At 51.5% G+C, this 19,438-nt stretch overlaps 1 protein-coding gene across 5 annotated transcripts in view; it reads left to right on the forward strand.

Moving 5' to 3' along the window:
• AUTS2 (activator of transcription and developmental regulator AUTS2) overlaps positions 1 to 19,438 on the forward strand; it is a 1,157,636-nt gene that overhangs the window by 152,981 nt on the left and 985,217 nt on the right. The gene's annotated exons all lie outside the window — the stretch shown is intronic.

Raw genomic sequence — 19,438 nt, forward strand, 5'->3', positions numbered from 1 at the left:
AATTCTTCATAATATGAATCTGTTAGCAATTTGTGCAAAGAGAAACTTGTTCTGGTAAATTATGAATTACCAGATAAGTACTCGCAGAATAAACAGAATACATAATTAGAAACCATTAGGCGTATTATCCCCACATGGAAATGATTTTTTTTGGGGGGGGTATGTTTTTCTGTTGGGTAATGTTCTGACGCATGCTACATTAGAAGCCTCGAATTGTCGTGCTGGGGCATCAAGAATTAAAAAAAACAAATGTACTTTATGGTTTATTTTCTGTGTTTTTTTTTCTTCTCTGCTATAAGCCACCCATTTTCCCTCAGGACAGCACTGCCTTGTATGTTCCCGTGGGTTTGTGGGAGCCGCCCCTGGCCTCATGGATTTCAGCAGTGTGTCCCTGGGGGCGCTGCTTTCTTGTCAACATCTTAAGATACTCTCCACAGAGGTCAGGAAATGAGCCTTAATCCGGGCAGCCCAGCTCTCGGCCTCCACTCAGTGGCCTCGGTTGAACCCCATGGCTGTGGGAGCTTTCCAGGGTAACTTGTGGGCTCAGCCCCACAGGACGGGCCACTTTCACCAAAGGCCGGAGGTGCCTTGGGAGCATCGGCTTTCCTCATGCCTGGCCTGATGGGCCCACTTAGACATGTATAAACATCTGTGCTAGTTACACAATTTCATGTCAACTTCATCAGTGAGTGAAGGGGTGAAGTCTAGCCTGCCAGTCAGGTCACAACCTGATGATCCCTTCTTGTGGGCGTGGTCTTCTCATAAGGATTCTGGGAACGCTCTCTGTTGATTCTGCCATCAGAAGAGGTGGGCTATTCTGTCTCTCTCTACTTTGCCTTCCTGTTGACAAACCACATGGAGCCACGCTGATGGCAGACAACTCTGGAGATGCGTCCACCACCATTGGATCCACAGGACTTTCCACCCACTGGCCTGTGATCTTCCTGCATTCAGCATCATTGCATGTGCTGTGTGAGTCTGAAGAGGAATTCATGGGCTAATCTCGGACTTAGGGGCTAATATCAAACTTATGGACTTGATCTGGTCTGGGCAGGGTTGTATTGATGCATAGTTACTTCTCGATACAAGGTTCTCTCTTACACACATAGGAGTGCCTCTGAATTTGTTTCTCTAGTCAACCCAGACAAACACGGGGTTGGTGTGGATTAAGGGGAGGGGAATGTCTTCGGGATGTTTCCTGTCGGGACAGCTGGGTCACCTGTCCTGGACAGCTGGGTCACCTGTCCTGGAGCAGGGCTGGTCAGAGGAGGACGGAGTGGCGGCTGTGCCCATGTCTGTATGCCATGGGCCTGGGCCAGGTGAACTGGGTGCCAGAAGGAGGTCGTTCTTGTCAGAGTGAAAGCGTGATGGGCGGCTGGGCGGAGTCGTCTCTGATAGGTGTTCTGGAGTGCTGTGCTGTCAAGTCCATCTGTCTCAGTGACCCGATGTGTAACAGAAGGGAACCCTCCCGGTCCTGTGCCATCCTCGCAATTGCTCTCATGTTTGAGCCCATCCATGCAGCCACTGTGTCCATCTATCTTGTCAAGTCTTCCGATTTTTGTGTGTTTTATTTTGCTGCCCCGCTGCTCCACCAACCAAGATGTCCTTCTCCAGGGACTGGCCTCTCCTGACAACCCATCCAAAGCATGTGAAGTGACGTCTCACCATCCTTGCCTCTAAGGAATATTCTTGCTGTACTTCTTCCAAGACAGATCTGTTTGCTCTTTGGACCGTCCGTGGTGCTTTCAATATTCCGTTCCAACACCATAGTCTAGAAGCATTGTTCCTCCTTCTCCCTTCCTTTTCCAGTGTCCCAACTTCCACGTGCATGATTGACTACCGCAGCTTAGGTCAGGCACACCTTAGTCCTCAAAGTAATGTCCTTGCTTTTCAACACTTGAAAGAGCTCTTGTGAAGCAGCTTTATCCAATGGTTTGAGCTCTTGACTGCTGCCGCCGTGAGCGTTGATTGTGGACCCACGTGTTGCTATCGCACTTATAATACCCCATGTCTCGTTTCTCAGCTTTTAAGCAAGAGATGCCTGAGGTTGATCCTGTGTGTGTGTGTGTGTGTGTGTGTGTACACTAGTTTAGTATTATCTGGCTCTGGGCTTTGGTCATTCCAGCCCTCCTAGGTATGTGGCACTTAGCTGTTCTTGGTTTTTGATCTCTGTTTTTGCCACTGTGACAGTCACCAAATGATACAAGGATAGCCAAATGCTTACTGGCACAAGTACAGTCGGAATGGACACAGCAGCGACACCAATGGCTCCAAAGTCACAAGGCTGTTTGAAGAAGGGGCGGGACCAGCCAGTGCTTCATTCTGTTGCCCACGGGGTCACAACGACGAGTCAGAACTGACTTGTTTGCTCCTGACAAAAACATCACATAGGCATGTCTGCTCTTTTGCAGTTCCAGTGACCCCAGCGGTGTGGCCATCAAGGAATTGGGAAAAGCTGCCAGGTTGTAAAATTCTTAGTAAAGAGAAGAGTTCTGCCCGACCAATGCCTATGGCCTCTTGTCCCAAACAAATATATTTCTGGTTACATTTGTATTTGTAGTACTTCGATTGATCCCATTGTCATCAAATCGATTCTCATTCAGAGTGACCCTATAGGACTGTAGAACTGCCCCTGAGGGTTTTCCAAGGCTGGGAATCTTCCCGAGTGCAGAAATCATCCTGCCTTTCCCATATGGCAACTGGTGGGTGTGAACAGCCAGCCTTGATGTTAGCAGCCCAGCAGGTAACCCACTACACCACCAGAGCTCCTCTGTGTGGTGCCTAGTGGAACCCGAAGGAATAGCTGTGCTTTTACTTCAAAATGTATTTCTCAGAGTCTTTTTTTAAAAAGACATTAGTATACTTTATAGTTGAATGAAAATACCTTGGCTTGATTGAAGATGTGGCTTCCAGGCCTTGGTAGAAGCAGCCAGCATTTTCTGAGCAGCTTCTATGAATAGTTCTCTCTGATGTGACGGTTCCTTGGGAAGAAAGCTACACGTGACTCCCCAGAGATGATGGCTTCAGGAGCTCAAAGGGACGAGGGGCAGTTTAACTCTGTCCTGCAGGCTTGTCAGAGTGGGAATGGACTCAAAAAAGGGATTAGATTTTGGTTTTGTGACGATAAAATGGTTTTTCAATGATTTTTGTTTCTTAAAAAAGTTGGCTTTGCCAGGGTGCAGTATAGCATTGACAAAAAACACAATATGCCTCTAGTTCAGTGGTTCTTAACCTGTGTTTCGTGACCACTTTGGGGGTCGAACGACCCTTTCACAGGAGTTGCCTGATTCAGAACAGTAGCAAATGACAGTGATGAAGTAACTACAAAAAGATTTTATGGTTGGGGGGTCACCGCAACATGAACTGTATGAAAGAATGGGTGGTGGCATTAGGAAGGTTGAGAACCACTGCTCTAGTTCTTAAATGCCGCCCCCGCACCATCATGACCCACTTCCACCTTATGAAGCCGGCTAGTATGGAGCATGTTCACAGGTACAGATAAGAGCTCTTGATACACGGAATCCAGAACAGATAACCGACCCCCCCCAGGGACAGTAGTGGAAGTAGCGATGTCATGAGGGGGCAGGGGAAAGGGAGAGAAAGGGGAACTTACCACAGTGATCAACATATAACCCGACCCCCTCCCGGGGGGACAAACAACAGAAATATGGGTAAAGGGAGACAACAGATGATGTAAGATATGAAAATAACAATTATTTATCATTTACCAAGGTTTCACGAGGGGTGGGAATAGCGGGGAGGGCAAAAAAGGAGCTGATGCCAAGTGCTGAAGTAGAAAGAAAATGCTTTTAAAATGATGATGGCAACATATGCACGAATGTGATTGATGCAGTTGATGTATGGATTGTTAAAAGAGCTGTCAGAGGCCACAATCAAATTTGTAGAAAAAATTGACTTAAAAATCATTTTATTGTTATAAGCTCTTCTCTTTTCCCCCTCGAAAGTTGGATTTTGAAGCAAGCTTTCTACTTCAGGGTCCTTGTTGTACACCCCTCTCTGTGACACCCAGGGAGTGAGAAGCTTTCTGGATGGTACGGGGAGAACATGCCCCTCAGAGGCACAGGTGTTTCTGGTGCATCCGCTTTCACAGCAGGCACATTACATGGGTCTGTATTTGCTCAGAGTTCTTCTTGGGTCTTTGGAGCACGTGCGATATGTCAGGGCCTCACTGGATGATTAGCCAATTAATAGGGTGCACCTAAGAGGCTCAACAGGAGCCCCCGCTGGGAGAATAAACCCAGTAATATGTTCCTAATGGGTCACTTTTGACTTAGTGTCAGTTCAGCCTTTGGCGACTCAGGCTGTGTATTATAGACAACTGGGACACTAGACTGTGCACAACACCCTTCATAGGCCACACTGGAAGGATCTGATTGGGAAACCCCACTATGTGAACTGGGCTTTCACTTAAACACACTTGCAGCAGATTTAAGGAACTTCAATACATTGCCTGGGGGATCAAAGGGGAACACCTCCCGTGTAAGGTGTGGTATTGGCTGCAGAGATGCACTGAAGCCAACAGAAGATGCCCGCTGGTCTCTGTGGATGTTCAGTCTAGGTGTAAACGTCAGAGAAGATAGGCAGCAGCCAGTCTTCCTGTCGGATCTGGAGGCCATCCAATGTGAGCGTGCCTCCGAGTCCCCTGAGAGGGATCTGTTTGAATATGCAGGCGGGGTCTCCAGATTCTCTGATCCATTTGGTGTGGAGCCTGCACGTTTGCATTCCAGACCAGTTCCCAGGGGCGCTGCTCTGAGACAGTACACCTTCACAAGCACCATTCTGTGATGGTTTCCACCTGAGGCGTGTAGGGGGAATCCCTGTGTATGACGATGACCCAATTTCAGCTCCCCTGCGGGGGTAGGGAATCGCCCCTCCCACCTTTGTTGTTGTTTAAGGTTTCAAGATGATTGCCACGCGCAGCCAGGGTTGAGATGCGTTGTCCCCACACACACAACTTGAGCATTCTGGGACCGTGGTTCCTGTGTGCTCTGGGAGTGTGCAAAGGCCAGAGGAATAATGGTTAATCCGAGCTCTGAAGGACGGATACTCATGTAAAGAGAAAGACATGATCTGCCCTCCAGTTAACGGACAAGACCAGCCTATTTGCTAAGGCCAGGCTGAGGAGCGGGAGCTTATAGGAAGCGCCAAGGTTTCACTGGGAACAAGGGCTCAGTCCAAGGTCTGATGAGCTTGTCCCCACCATCGGCCACCAGCCCTTCCTGACCACCTGCGCCTCTCCTCGCTGAGCCGGACTCGTCTTTACCCCAACAGGCCACCAGCAGTGGGGCGTGTGTGCATGTCTTCATATGTGCTCCGGCGGGGGGTGCTGTGCACTGGAGAAGAGCAATGGACTGTACTCTGACTTAGAAAACCCAGATTCACGCTCTGCTGTGCTCACATTACACCCCCACCCCACCTTTGAAGCCTCTGTTTGTTGGTATATGAAAAATAGAATCTTCTGCATCGTTGGATGTGCTCAACCTCATAACCGTTGTTTGGTGCCATCGAGTCGATTCCAACTCATAGCGACCCTAGGGTACCAGAGGAGGACACATTGCCTGGTCCTGCACCAACCTCACCGTCACTCTTAAGTTCGAGTCCACCGTTGGCAGCCACCGTGTCAGTCCCTCTTGCCCCTAGGGTCTTCTTTTTTTTCCCGGCTGCTGTTCTACTTCAGCAAGCATGAGGCCACGTGTGTTCCTTTTCTTGGCCCGTGAGGGCCTTCGCTGGGCGGCATTCCTCTGGCCTCAGAATAGCCATTCGTGTACTCATTAACGTCTTGATCTGCGCCTAGAACAACTACCAGAAGGAGGAACAGCGCAGTGGCCAGCCTGTGCTGGTTATACGGCTGTCCTTTCTCCAGCCAGAGAGCCCAGAAGCTTGAGGCCACGTGGAGAGGACTTGGGAGGCAGTAGTCTGGATTTTTGGCCCAGGCCTAAGGAGGAGGAAGGGGACAGGTCAGGAAAACCCAATCAGCTCCCGTGATGCCGATTTCACTGGTGGCTGGTCACCGTGTGCAGGCCCTTGTTAGGTATAGGGCTTAGGGTGGATGGGGTCAGTGCCTGCAAGGTTGGTTTCCATTAGAGTGTGGTGCAGGCTGAGAGCCACATGTAGAGCATAAAGTTGGGGTCACAGGTCAGGTCCTTGCTGGAATTCAATGAGACTCGTGGTGGTGAGCATGATAGTTTCCACTCGGTCCTCATTGCCTTTTGCGAATCCCCTTGAAAGCACACCACAAGCCAGGGGGGAAGGGATCTTGGCTGGGTGGTGGAATACGTGTGTTGGGCTGTTCAGCACAAGGGCAGCAAGTTCAAATTCATCAGCCTCTCCAAGTGGGAAAGAAAGATGCTGCTGTCTGCTCTCATAAGAACGTACCACCTTGGAAACTCTGGGGAGCAGCTCTGCCCTATCCTACAGGGTTACCGTGCGCTGTAATCAATGCGATGGCAGTGTGCTTGACCGTATTGTACTTGGGGTTGATTGTTTAATCAGATGGACCTAGGTGCTGGTTTCAACTACAATCTAAAGAGCTATTCAGAAAGGCATGAGACGTGGTCCATGTCCATTGGACACATCGTGGATGAGACCAGTCCTTGGGAAAGGACATACCATGCTTGGTAAAGTGATCAAAAGGAAGACCCTCAATGAATTGTACTGGCACAGCGGCGTCCACAATGGGTTCAAACGTCAGGATCGTGAGGCTGGCACAGGACCGGGCAGTGTTGTGTGGTGCGTGTGGTCGTCAGGAGGCCATGTTCACTACACTACAGCAGCACCAATGAGGTCAACAGCCTTAGACTTTCATACTTCTAGAGCTTAAAGCACCAGTCCACCTCTCCCGACTCCCCAACGTCTCCTCTTCTCCCCAGAGGCCATGTAACCAGCTCTGTTTCACAGTTGGTGGTGAACCAAAAGGACTGACCAGAGTTGGACCCTTGAATCTCTTCTTTCAGCTGGCTTTCTTGCCACCCTAGGACCCCTGGTGGGGCAGTGGTAAAAAACGCTCGGCTGCTAACTCAAAGGCCAGCAGTTCAAACTCACCAGCTGCCTGGTAGGAGGAAGACGAAGCATTCTTGGAAAGACTTCCAGGCCTAGAAACCTGGTGGAGTAGTTCTCCTCCGTTCTAGAGGGTCGCTAAGAGCCAGAAGTGACTTAATGGCAGTGAGTTTGGTTCTGGTTTAGCGGCTTCAAGTTCAAGACTTCCTCTTCATGGTCTAGATGAAAGTTCCTGTAGGGCCTGGTATCTTCTCAGTAGCACTTAGAGAGTTGAAAAATGGGTCCATTCTTTTGATTACTTCATAAGAGAACTAGAATTCAGACGCGTCTCTTCCAATGGTGGTAACCAAGCTGCCTGCCACTACAGCCCTGTAGGCAGGAATAATATGATCCCCGTGACTCTGAAGGGAATGGGGTGGGCAGGCATGGTGCCAACACTCACGGCTCGGTGGGTTTCAAACCTGCCCCGGGCACCATCAGATGCAAGGATGCTTCAAGAGTTTGTGGGGAAGTGGGATTGGAGGCTAGTGGAATTTTTCCATGGAGCTTTTGAAAACACCCGTGGCCAGGGGACTGGTAAAGCCGCCTTACCCACGCTGATTTTGGCACCAGACCTGGGGTGGGCTGGGGTGGGGGGGAAGCTCTGCTATGGTCAATGTGTGGGCTCTTATACATCTGTCTCTGCAAGTTCAGACACGTCATATGAATATGCCCCAATGATTGTAAATCGGTACGTTTATATTGTTGGAGCCCTGGTAGCGTCATGGTTATGCATCAGACTGTGATCTGGAAGGTTCGCTGTTTGAAATCACCAGCCGCTCCATGGGAGAAAGATGGGGCTTGCTACTCAAGTAAGGAGACTTGGAAACCCACAGAGGCAACTCTACCCTGCCCCATAGGGTCACTGAGCCGGCATCGACTCCGTGGCAGTGAGGACATTCCCATCAGGCCATCATGTTGCGTGTCTCGTCCTGCAGCTTGGTTCTTACCATCACAACGGGTGTGAGTGGGGAGCAGGTTGACCGAGCGGGTCACCAGTGGTCCATCCAAGAATTCAGCCCTGTTGTTCGATCTCACCCCTTCCGGGGGCCCTCCCTGGACCACTGCCTCTCCCACTGCCTCCCTGCCATTCCTCCCCCATCCGCCCTCCTTTCCTTCCCTTTCGCATCCTGCTCCTTGGGCCACTGCTGCACTTTGGATCTTAAAGGTGGACCGTTCCGACACGTGTGAACCTTCCTGGTGGTGTATGAGAGTCCCAGTCTCCCAGCGCCCTCTCCAGCATTTTGTGTTCTTGACCTTTAAGGTCCATGCTGGTACTCACACCACATTCTAAGACACCTTGCCAGACTTCCTCCTTCTCCCTCCCACCTCCCCTCCATGGCTCTTCTACAGCAGACAGGGAGGGACGTCTCTCAGAATGAACCCAGGACAAAGGGAAGGGACACGGGTGGGGCAGCAGGATGCCCCCAGGTACTTCAGAGATGCGGACAGATGGGAACCGTGGGGGCCTTCCCGCTTGCCAACTTTTTTCTTTTCTCTCTCTGCATTCACTGGGATCTGAGGTCTGGGATTTATCCTGAAAGTTCAGGATGGCCTGTTGTGAATGAGCTGAGTAGGTTCCACCCTTTGGCGGGGAAGACACGTGCAGGCTGAGGTTTCTCATAAAACCAATTTGTAGAGTCAATCCTTGGAAATGGTTTCTTGAGTCGCTGATGCATTTCAGCGTCCAATTCTCTGTTTGGATTTCTGCCGTCATCTCTCACTTTACTGGGTGATTTGCCTCTTCTGATGGTGCTCTCACGGGGAAGCCCCCGCGGCCCCCCCTTGTAACTGCCATCCGCAGATGCTGAACAGCTCTTCCAATGTGAGTGGGCATGGCATACCCCAAAGGAGACACACTTGGAAATAAAGGGAACCTAGATTCAACCAACATTGCTCAGCCTGCTTGGCCCATGCTTCCCATGTGCAGAGAGGAGGAGGCAGCTCTTCACGTGAGCGTTGGGGAAAAGCCAGTGAGAGTGGTGGATGAAATCCCCATGCAAATTCACCATGCAGCTTCCACTTGGGAAGGGCTAAAGGTCTGGCTCTATTTTTCTTCTCATGAAGGGAGAGTAGGCGGGCCCAGCCATCAGGGGAAGAGGTCCCATTTACACATCCCACCCCCACCCCCACCTGCTGGTCTCTGTGAGGCAGGTGAGGATAGAGAGATGAAGCCATCTCTCTTTGCTGACACTGGAGCACATCAGTTCAGAGCCTGTGGACATGCTTTGACCCTTGACCTTTGCCTTTTCCTACTTCTGACTTGTTACATTTCCTCTTTTGGGGTCCAAGGGGTTTCTGACCTTGGCGGAGGGCTCCCGACCTTGAGCAGGCTCCGAAGGAGGGCCTTCAGGGAGCCGTGTTGTGATTTCACATATCTGTTCTTGGAAGAGGAAACAAGCAGCTGGTCGACCCAGATGGAGCCAAGGGGCGGGGGGGGGGGGTGGTGGAGAGGGGGGCTGGGGAGTTGTTGCTTCTTGATGCAAAGGGAGGATGGACAGGTACCAGGAGGTGGCATCTGAGGGACAGCAGACCCGTTCAGAGCTAGAGGTGTGTGTTTCTGTGCGTCTGTCCTGAGCATGCATGGGAGGGCGGATCAGGAAGGAGGTGTAGGTGGCTGGCAGGTGCACTGGTAACTTGTTGGACTTTCACACCAGTTTAATGCTCAACACTCTGCTCCTGTAACTCACTACTTCCACAAATACCTATGACTGCACACTTACTATTGCCAGACTCTCCAGTGGGTACTCGGGCTTTAGTGGTCATATGTGACAAGAACCCTTGCCCTCATGAAGCTGAACCTCTGCTGGGGGAGGGGTGATGAAATTGCATCAGTCGCATTTGTGGTTGTTAGATGCTATGGAGTCGGTTCCCCTCCCGGGGAGCCACTGGATAACAGAGTGAAGCACTGCCACCCTGGCCTCACACCCGCTGTGAGAATTGAACCCATTGCTGCGGCCACTGTGCCCATCCATCTCCTTGTAAGCAGCCAAGGCCAAGGGTGGAGGCGTGGCCAGCGGGCAGACCAAGGGAGATCAGCTCCCCACACTTCGTGCGCTGTGTTCTGCCTTTCACCAACCAGGCACACTTTGGAGTAGACTTCACCAACGTTTCCCACACCAGATGCATACTGTATGGTGTACATATACCACATGTTCAACCAACTCACAGTGACCCTATAGGACAGAGTAGGATAGGACTGCCCCTATAGGTTTCCAATGCACACACACACACACACACACACACACACACCAGATGCATACTGTATGGTGTACATATACCACATGTTCAACCAACTCACAGTGACCCTATAGGACAGAGTAGGGCTAGGACTGCCCCTATAGGTTTCCAACACACACACACACACACACACACCCCACACCAGATGCATACTGTATGTTGTACATATGCCACATGTCCAACTCAACTCACAGTGACCCTATAGGACAGAGTAGGGCTAGGACTGCCCCTATAAGTTTTACACACACACACACACACACACACACACACACCCCACACCAGATGCATACTGTATGTTGTACACATGCCACATGTCCAACCCAACTCACAGTGACCCTATAGGACAGAGTAGGGCTAGGACTGCCCTTACAGGTTTCCAACACACACACACACACACACACACACACACACACACACACACACACACACACACACACACACACACACCCCACCCCACCCCTTTTGGCCCAGGACCCTGTCTCCAGTGTTAGCTGTGGCGGAGCAGTGTCTGGCGGATTCCCAGGCTCTCTAATGACTTCCTTCTATGTCCCTAAATAATCGCCCAAGAAGACAGCTGTGCGGATCACAGCCCGCCCTGCAGCTTGCCGTGTAGTCATTCCAGCTGGGTGTAGGAGGGTGCACAGGGGCCAGGCGGAAGGTATTTCGCACAGAAGAGCGGAGTTGGGGGAGTGCAGAGAGGTGCCTTGGGAAGGCCAAGGGCACCAAGTCTGCACCTTAGACATGGGGCTGGTGGCAGGCTTCAAGCTTCAGAGATGTCCAGAAGCCCAAGAGCAGGAAAAGACACTGAGAAGCGACGATCGTGATTTCCCCAGTCCGTACAGTTTGGTTTCCATGGCATCGTGTGCGGTTGCTGAATATTACCGTCAGGCGCGTGCTTTTTCGCGCATCTCCCAAACAGGTAGCGAGCAGAGGGTGGCATTAATTAACGAAGAACTAACCAGGTGACTCCCGGAAAGATATCCTTGGGGGATTTGGCCTTTCTGCATTTGCTTTTGTCTAAGGTGGCTTGGAAGCTTCCAGAATGACACTTGCAAAGCCACAGAAAGCAAACCCTTGCTGGTGAATCCATTGTCATGGAGTGGGCTGGAGGGTTCAGACAACCTTGTGTCAGCTGTTGGCCACTGCCCCATCTTGAGTCCTTGCAGTAGAAGTAGGGTATGGGGTTTCCACCAAAGCAGTGCTTCTCAGGGAGCCTGTTTCTAAACAAGGATCATATCCATAATTGTTGTTTGCTGTTACCTCACTTAAGACAGAGGGCAACACCTCCCGGTCCTGTGCCATCCTCACCGACATTCTTCCTTTTGAGCCCCTTGTCAGCCACAGTGCCCATCCAGATGAAGTAGGGTGGGTTTTCCACAGGCCCAGGCCTTGTGTGGAGCTGGACTTGGAGATCTCTCCTGGGGCTCCGCATCTGCCCTCTCTGGCCCTGAATAGACGGTTTCCTTGGACGAATCCCTTTCTTCTTCTTGGGAAGACACGGGGTCTCTCATGCATTCCCTTGCTCCCCCTCATAGCTGACGCTGGGCAGGACAGAACTGTGGGCTCAAGCCTAGGAACGATTGTGCGGGTGATGCAGGGCCGGGCCGGGTTTCTTTGTGTTGTGCATACAGGTCCGAGCCGACATGATGGCTAAGAGCCACACCTCCTGCCCAGGAGGTGAAGACTCCTTTGTCAGATGGAATGTTGGAACTCTCCGATATGCTTTAAACGAGCAACTTTTCATTTTTGAGATGGAAAGAGCTAGTGACATCTTAAGGTACTGAGACACCAGAGAACCATCCCTTGGGATGATTGGGATGTTGTCAGTGCAAAGTAGGCCTCTGTGGACGTGGGGTAGTGGAAATGGGGTGTGTGGGTATGTGTGTGCGCGCACGCATGCATATGGGAGAGAGGAGAGAGCAGAAAGGAGAACGAGGACCACAGTGAACTGCAGGGATGGCCTGTGATGCAGAGAGCACTTGTTCTGGATTCAGACAACTGGCTCTGCCATTGAATGCCCCTGCCTCAATACAGTGGACCTCTTAGGATTGGTTTCAAGAGCAAATGAGAATTGATCTCGAAACACATAGTCGTAGTTCGCCAAGACGGAAAACCCTAACAGAACCAAACGAAGATCCCATTGTCAAGTCATCCCGTGGAACTGCTGCCCCCGAGGCTTCCCAAGCATTCAATCTTTCCAGGAGACTGACTGCTTTTTGTCTCCACCTGCCATTTGTTTAGCAGCCAGGTGCTTAACCAAGTTGCCACCAGCCCTCTCTGCCTGGCACACAGTGGGCACCGTGGAAATGGAGCACAATACCAGCTTGCCTCTCCAAGCTTTTGCTGAAACTACCAGAAGTTGGGGAGCTGCTTTTCCATCCCTGAAGTGCCTTTTCTTCTCCTTGCCCAAGGAGTCCTGGTGGCGCAGAGAGATATGCATTGCCCTGCTACCTGAAAAGTCAGTGGTTCCAGCCCACCAGCCTCTCAGCAGGACCAAGATGAGGGTCCCTGCTTCCCTAGAGATTTGCAGCCTCAGAAACTCCAGGGAGCAGCTCTGCTGTCTTGTGGAGGTCACTAGGAGTCAGGATTAAGTTGGTAACAGGCAGGTTTTGTTTCCCCTTGCTCAGGAAGTTCTTCACCGGTCTGAATTCTTCGTGCCCAGAGACTCCCTGGTTCCACCCAAGTAGAAAGGGAAATCAGGGTTTTTTTCCTGGGCTTTCCTTCCTGTCCCCCGCCTCCCCCCCCCCGCCCCCCCTCTGCAGTAGACTCCTGTCTTCCACGTGCCCACACCCACCTTAGCTTCCCCAGGCTGCTAGGGGATGAGCAGAGCTCAGGTTGTAATGGGGAGATGAACACATGCTTTCTGACTCCATCTTCCTTTGAACGACCTCCTGCCCCAAGGCTGTCTGCCTTTTCAGAAGCATTGCCGACACCTTGCTCTTCAGGATGGATCCAGGCCCCAAGCCTTTGTGCAGCTGTGCTTTGTCCTTCCCTTGGCCAAGAACCTTCAGTGGAACCACAGGTGCCTTCAGGGTAACAGGTTGATTACAATGGCCATACCATGCCCCATTGTTCCCTGAGGCTTGGGGCTGGAATTTCATAATGAGAAGGGGAAATAATCTGACTTTAAAAACTCAAATAGAGCACCTTCATTTTGCTTAAGTAGGGCCAGTTTTGTTGGGCTGGCTGTTTGGGAGGAGGCTGTTCTTCAGCTTCTAATGGATGGCTAAAGACGGGTAGGGGCGCTTGATGTTTTCCTGAGGAGGTTGAGCAGAGTGTACTGGGTTTGAGGGAGCTGGCTGCTTCATTGCCTGGAGTCCAGCAGGGGAGACTGAGGAACAGCTTCTCAGGGAAGCAAATGGTGGGTCTGTGTGTGGTGCAACTCACAGACATTCTGCCCAGACGACTGTCGCTCTCTCTCTTCCTGCTGGGAATTCACGGGCCTTGGCTGGGCTGGCCCTTCGCCAGCCCAGTTCCAGAAGCAGGAATCAGAAGAAGTCTTAACCCAGAGCTGGATTCCTGGTGTCCTTAAAATTCATGAGCCCTAATGGTATAACAGTTAATGTGTACTGGGCTGCCAACCACAGGGTCAGCCGTTCAAAACCAACACCCTAGTCATGGGAGAAAGATGGGACTTTTTACTTCCCTAAAGAGTTACCCCCTCAGAATTGCACAAGGGCAGTTCTGCCCTGCCCCTTGGGGTCACTCTGAGTTGGAACAAACTCAATGGCAGTGGCTTTGGTTTTGGGTTTTATCATAGGCGTCCCTGGGCTTACGTCGTGGCCGACTTTCCTGGGCTGCCCAAGAAGGTGTGTAAGACTTTCCAGCATGCCCCGTCCTCTCTGTGAAGCTTCCTCAAACTCCACCTCACCCGGGGGCCCCCTTTCTCTGGACACCTACTTGTAAGCGTTTTCCCTCCCCGGAGCAAGGAGAAGGTCCTTCAAGATCAGGGTGGCCGGCAAGAAAGTGGCTCTCTCTTCTGGCTCGGCGCCTGTGAGCAGCGCTTGGTAGACTTGCTGGCTGTAGGGGACAGATGTCCGCAAGCCAGTGGCCCGCATGTGTTCCCGCCTTCTTGCAGCTGGCATCCATTTTGCACCCTATTCCACCGAGGACTGGCACGGTACCTGCTTATTGCTGTTTCCAGGAAGTTAATTTGCAGGTGCTATAAATATGCACGGTTCATAGACTTCATTTATTCCCGCTCCCTCAAAGCCTCCCCTCCCTCTCAGGCACTTTTCGTTTGCCCGTTTAGTGCTTGTCTTTCTCTAGGTCCCAGCTCTGGTGGCAGTAGTAAGTGCAAAGCTCCCCTACACCCCCGGTGAAGTGTGCAGGGGGGCAGTAGCTGGCTGTGTTCTTGGGACATGCAGTTGTACAGCCTGGGGAGAGGGCTGTGTGTCTAGGTTCTGTCGCTGTGGCTACAGGTGGAAGGATCAGGAGCATGAACGGGAGAAGCTTGGGTGCCGCCATCCTCATCACAGCGACTCCAAACAAACACATTTATAAAAAACCCCAACGTCAGAGCCAACTCACTGCTGTTGAGTCATGAGTCGATTCCCTCTCCTAGCCACCCTGCTGCACAGGGTAGACCTGCCCCTGTGGTTTTCCGAGACTGCCAGACTTTCTGGGAGCAGACAGTGTTCTCTTGAGGCTGGTGGTGTAGTAATCACACTGGGGTCCAGACACCTGTGACTCACCCAGACCCCATAGGGCATAAGAAAACTGTCCCTGTTGGGTTTTGAGGCTGTAAATCTGTGCAGGGGCAGACAACCTCTTTCTCCCAAAGAATGGCTGGTGAGTTTGAACTGATGACCTTGGGATTCATAGCCCAACATGTCACCCACCACCTACAGCAGCAGCAGAACTCCCCCAGTGACTGGTCACACGTGCTACTGGAACTAAAATGCTACCAAATCCCTCCATCCGCTGTCAGTTTTTTGCATGGTGGTAGTTGGCTGTTGCTACCATGCTGGCGGGTGGGTGCGGATGATATTTCAAATGCCTGAGGGATCGCCGTGGCAGACGGGGATCTCAGCAGTTTCCAAACTAAGACAGACTGAAGAAAACCCCAAACCAAAGTCACTGCCATTGAGTCAATGCCAAACCGCATAGCGACCCTAGAGGACAGGGTAGAACCCTGGGGGGTTCTGAGACTGTAACTCTTCGCGGGAGTAGAAAGCCCTCTCTTTCACCAGATGGCGGTTCCAAACTTCTGGCCCTGTGATGAACAGCCCCCTGCATAATTACTACAGGACCAGGGCTGCCGGGGCCTCCTCATTTCAGATGCTCCAAAAAGCTCTCCTTTCTTACCTTAGAAGGTTATTATGTCTTCACAGGCTGCCTGGATTTCCAAAAGAAACTGAAGGAGGCAAAAAAAAAAAAAAAAACCCAAAAAACTCCCAGAACATTTTCCTCTCCTCTTTCCAAAGGTTAGGAACATAAATCATTCTTGAGAACAATGAAAGACCTTATTTTTTATCCTTAGAGAGCCGGGCCGCTGGCATCTTAGAGTGTCCGTAACTGAGAAAGGCGAGGTCGCTGGCTTCGTGGAAGGGGTGGTGCTCCGAGCCTGTGGCTCCGTGGCTGTGCTGCCAGTGCCCAGGTCTATCTGCAGGGTGAGCCTTGCGCTTTTGCGTGAAGTGAGGAAGGGGACTGGAAGCTAGTGCAGCCCCAATGTTTGATGATTCTGTCGAAGAGTTCAGTCTCTGCATGAAGGCATGTTCCAGAGTTTGTTGACGGCAAACATGTGGCCTGGGAGTTGCCAGCCTTCTCTTCCTACGCACTTCTGAGAAGTTCTTTGCCATTTGTAGAATGTACAGGTCACATTGCCTCTCTTCTCCTCGCTCTCTCTCCCTCCCTCCCTCCCTCTCCCCCCCACATGCCTCCACCCACCTCTCCTGCTGAAAGAAGCTGCTGTACTTGACTTTCCATGAGCTGGGGGCATAATTTGACCTTTTTTACAAACCACTTGGCTGTGGGAGTGTTTAAGCCATTGCACTGAACCCACAGCAGACCGCTTTCCTTCCAGTCCCATCTAAGTCTCCCCATCCCCCTTGCTATACTGGAGTGGTTAGTGACAGTTCTGAACCAAGATGCCTCTCGAAACAAAACTAAACACCTCTAATTATTTCATTCCGTGCCACCACTATGTTGTGTCCATTCTCCACTCTGGTGTAGGTTAGAGGGTCCATGTTGACATGATTGCAATACGGAGCTGGAACAAAGCAATAATTGTGGGGATGGCTCAGGACCGGGTGGTCTTTTGTTCCGTTGTGCTTTGAATGACTGTGATTCAGAACCAGAGTGGATGGCCCGAACAAGACCGTAACATTGACCTGCTAAACTCTATAGCCTGGAACGCCCCTTCTTAGGACTTCAAGTCCTTAGTGACAAGGCGTATTTCTTGTTTAGGTAGTTTCTGTAAGACTTACCATGCTGCCTCTGCACGGGGACCTAGTAACTTATTTTGGCTGAGAAGGGAAGGGCATTTCTGGCACCTTCTGTCCCCCTTGATGGCTTTCTTCTCGGTTCTGTTGGCCTGAGGTCCATCATCTATGGAAGTAGATGGCAGTGCCTCCTTGATGGGGTTGAACCTTTCAACTAGTAGGCCAGTAATGTTTACCTCATTGCACGACCCTGGGACACCTTGCCACCCAGGTCAGTCAGTGTTGATGCTGTAGGTGCTAGGCACTCTATAAATATAGAGAGATCCCACGTGACAAGGTAGACCTGTTGTGTAAGTGGACCACTTGCCATCAGGTCACTTTTGACTCCCAGCAAGCCTGTAGGACAGAGTAGGACTGCCCCTTTGAGTCCTCTTAAGTCTTTATAGCAGCCCCCCGCCAGCCTCATCTTTCTCTGGCAGAGTCACTGGTGGGTTCAAACTGAAGACCATGTGGTTTGGCAGCCTGGTGCCTCATCCACTACCCCATGAGGATTCCATGCCCATAGGGAGCCGAGTCAGCGTCACACGGGACCTTGTTTGGAAGGTGACTTTTCAAGGCCGCCTTCCCGATGCTCCAGAGCACGAAGTTGGCAGGCGTGTCGGGCACTCTGCGACTGGGCAAGCCCTTCTCTTGGTGGAAGGGCCATTGTTGAGCCAGTATCACTCTCCTGCTCTGGAGCCTGCTGCACTTGGTCTCGCGGTCTCCCTCTCATCCACTCCTGCGTGCAGCTGACCATTGGAGCGAGTGGACTTCTGGTGGGAGGATGGGCAGAGCATGCCCTGCAGCGACAGGGATTTCTAGTCTTAGTGCAGTGCCTCCTGAACCGCAGGAGCACCTCGCCTGCCAGGCAGCTAAAGCTACCAAGAGACTGAGGTAACCTGTCAATCCCCGGACAACTGCTGGCTTTTCATTTGTGTCCCGAACACTACTCAGCGGTGGTATCTTCACAACCCCCTTTACCTCCGCCCCTGCCCCCTCTCGCCTGAGAATGATGCGTGTTCATGCGAGACCGCTGCTCGGCCGGCCATCGCCTTGGAAAGTAAAAGACTCAATCCGAAGGGGCAGAGACTCTTCCTCTTTGTTGCTCAGAAGAGCAGAAGCCATTGCAGAGAAGATGGCAAGAAATCCCACCTCCTCTGTGTTCTGGGTAAGGTGATACAGGAGCGGTGCCACCACCAAACAAAAGGAACCGAAGGATGCAGATCGGCCTAGAACGGGGCTAGGTAGGCAAACTTTTGAGATGGAGGGGCCAGTCCTGCCCCTCACAGCAATTTAAAAATTATTCAAGAGCCATTAAGTGTACTTTTACAAATATGGAATATCTAGTCATATTATAAATGCCACTGTGATAGTGTCACTTTCATCTTCAGTTTTGCTTGCCAGCTCCTTGTCTAGAACATTGCTGCCAGCCTCAACCTGGAAAGTCGCTACCCAACAGCAGCCCAGGTGAACTTTCCTCCCCCTGGGAGTTGTCCTAAGTACTCTAGTGCCGATGGCCTCTTTCCTGCGGGACCGGTGCAGGAGGTGGCGCTGACGTGGCCTTCCCTCGGGGTCAGGAGAGCCAATGCCCCCAGTGAACGAATGCTCAGCTAGTGCTGGATACTGTGATGTTTGAGCAGAGCGAGCAGGAAGCTTTCTTGGTCCGGCCCGAATCCCAACAAGGTCGCCTTGTACCCATTCAGAGGCCCAGAAGAAAGACGAGACGGTCACGAGGATCGACTTCTCTTGTCTTTCTGCTGATGCTCATTTCCCAGGAGCCCAGGCGGTAGAGTGCGTATGTTGTTGAGCTGCTAACCACAAGGTTGGCAGTTCTAAACCACTAGTTCTGAGGGATACAGTTGAGGCTTTCTACTCTCATAAGGAGTTAGAGTCATGGAAACCTTCATTGGGTGATTCAACCCTGGTGGCCTGTAAGGTGTCTACGAGTCAGCATTGGCTCGATGGCAGTGAGTTTAAGGGGTTTGTTTGATAGCCTTGCATGCTGCCCAGCTAGCTCGAGAATGAGAGGTGATGTGGAAATGGAATGTGGTCATTCCAACTCAAGCCAAACTCCTGCCTTTCAGGCCACTCTGCTTCCCACGGACCCTAAAGGACAGAGCAGGACTCCTGTGGGATTCTGAGGCTCTCAGTCTTGACGGGAACAGAAAGCCTCATCTTTCTCCCATGAGGCAGGGTTTGAACTGCTGAATGTGTGGTTAGCTGCCCATTGTGTAACCCACCATGCGGCCAGGGCTCCTTGTCCAGGTTGAGTGATTCCATCCAAGTGTCACCAGAACCTTCCAATCACTCTGCTGTGGATACGGACTGTCCGGTCGATTCTGACGCATAATGACGTAATAGAACAGAGCAGGACTACTCTCGGGGTTTTTTCAGGCTCTGTCTCTACAAGAAAAGGTGATGGCAGGGGGTGGGGTGGGTTGAAGTGCCCACTGCTCAGTTGGCAACTGGACATGGAGCGACTGTGCCCTCAGGCCTCCTTTGAGCGGTGCCATCTCAGTCACTTTGAGACTCCAGCAATGGGTGTCATGTTATCCGTAATCTGATTATTTGAGGCTTATGTTTAGGCATGGAATCAGGCGTTAATTAAATAATTCAAATAAAAAACCCCACTAGCATCAAGTCAATTCCTAACGACCCCATATAAGGCTTTGTGACGTGAAATCTTTCCGGAAGCTGACAGCCTCCTCCTCCTCCCATGG

The sequence above is a fragment of the Tenrec ecaudatus genome, chromosome 12 (genome assembly GCF_050624435.1).
Source record: "Tenrec ecaudatus isolate mTenEca1 chromosome 12, mTenEca1.hap1, whole genome shotgun sequence".
Lineage (NCBI taxonomy): Eukaryota > Metazoa > Chordata > Mammalia > Afrosoricida > Tenrecidae > Tenrec > Tenrec ecaudatus.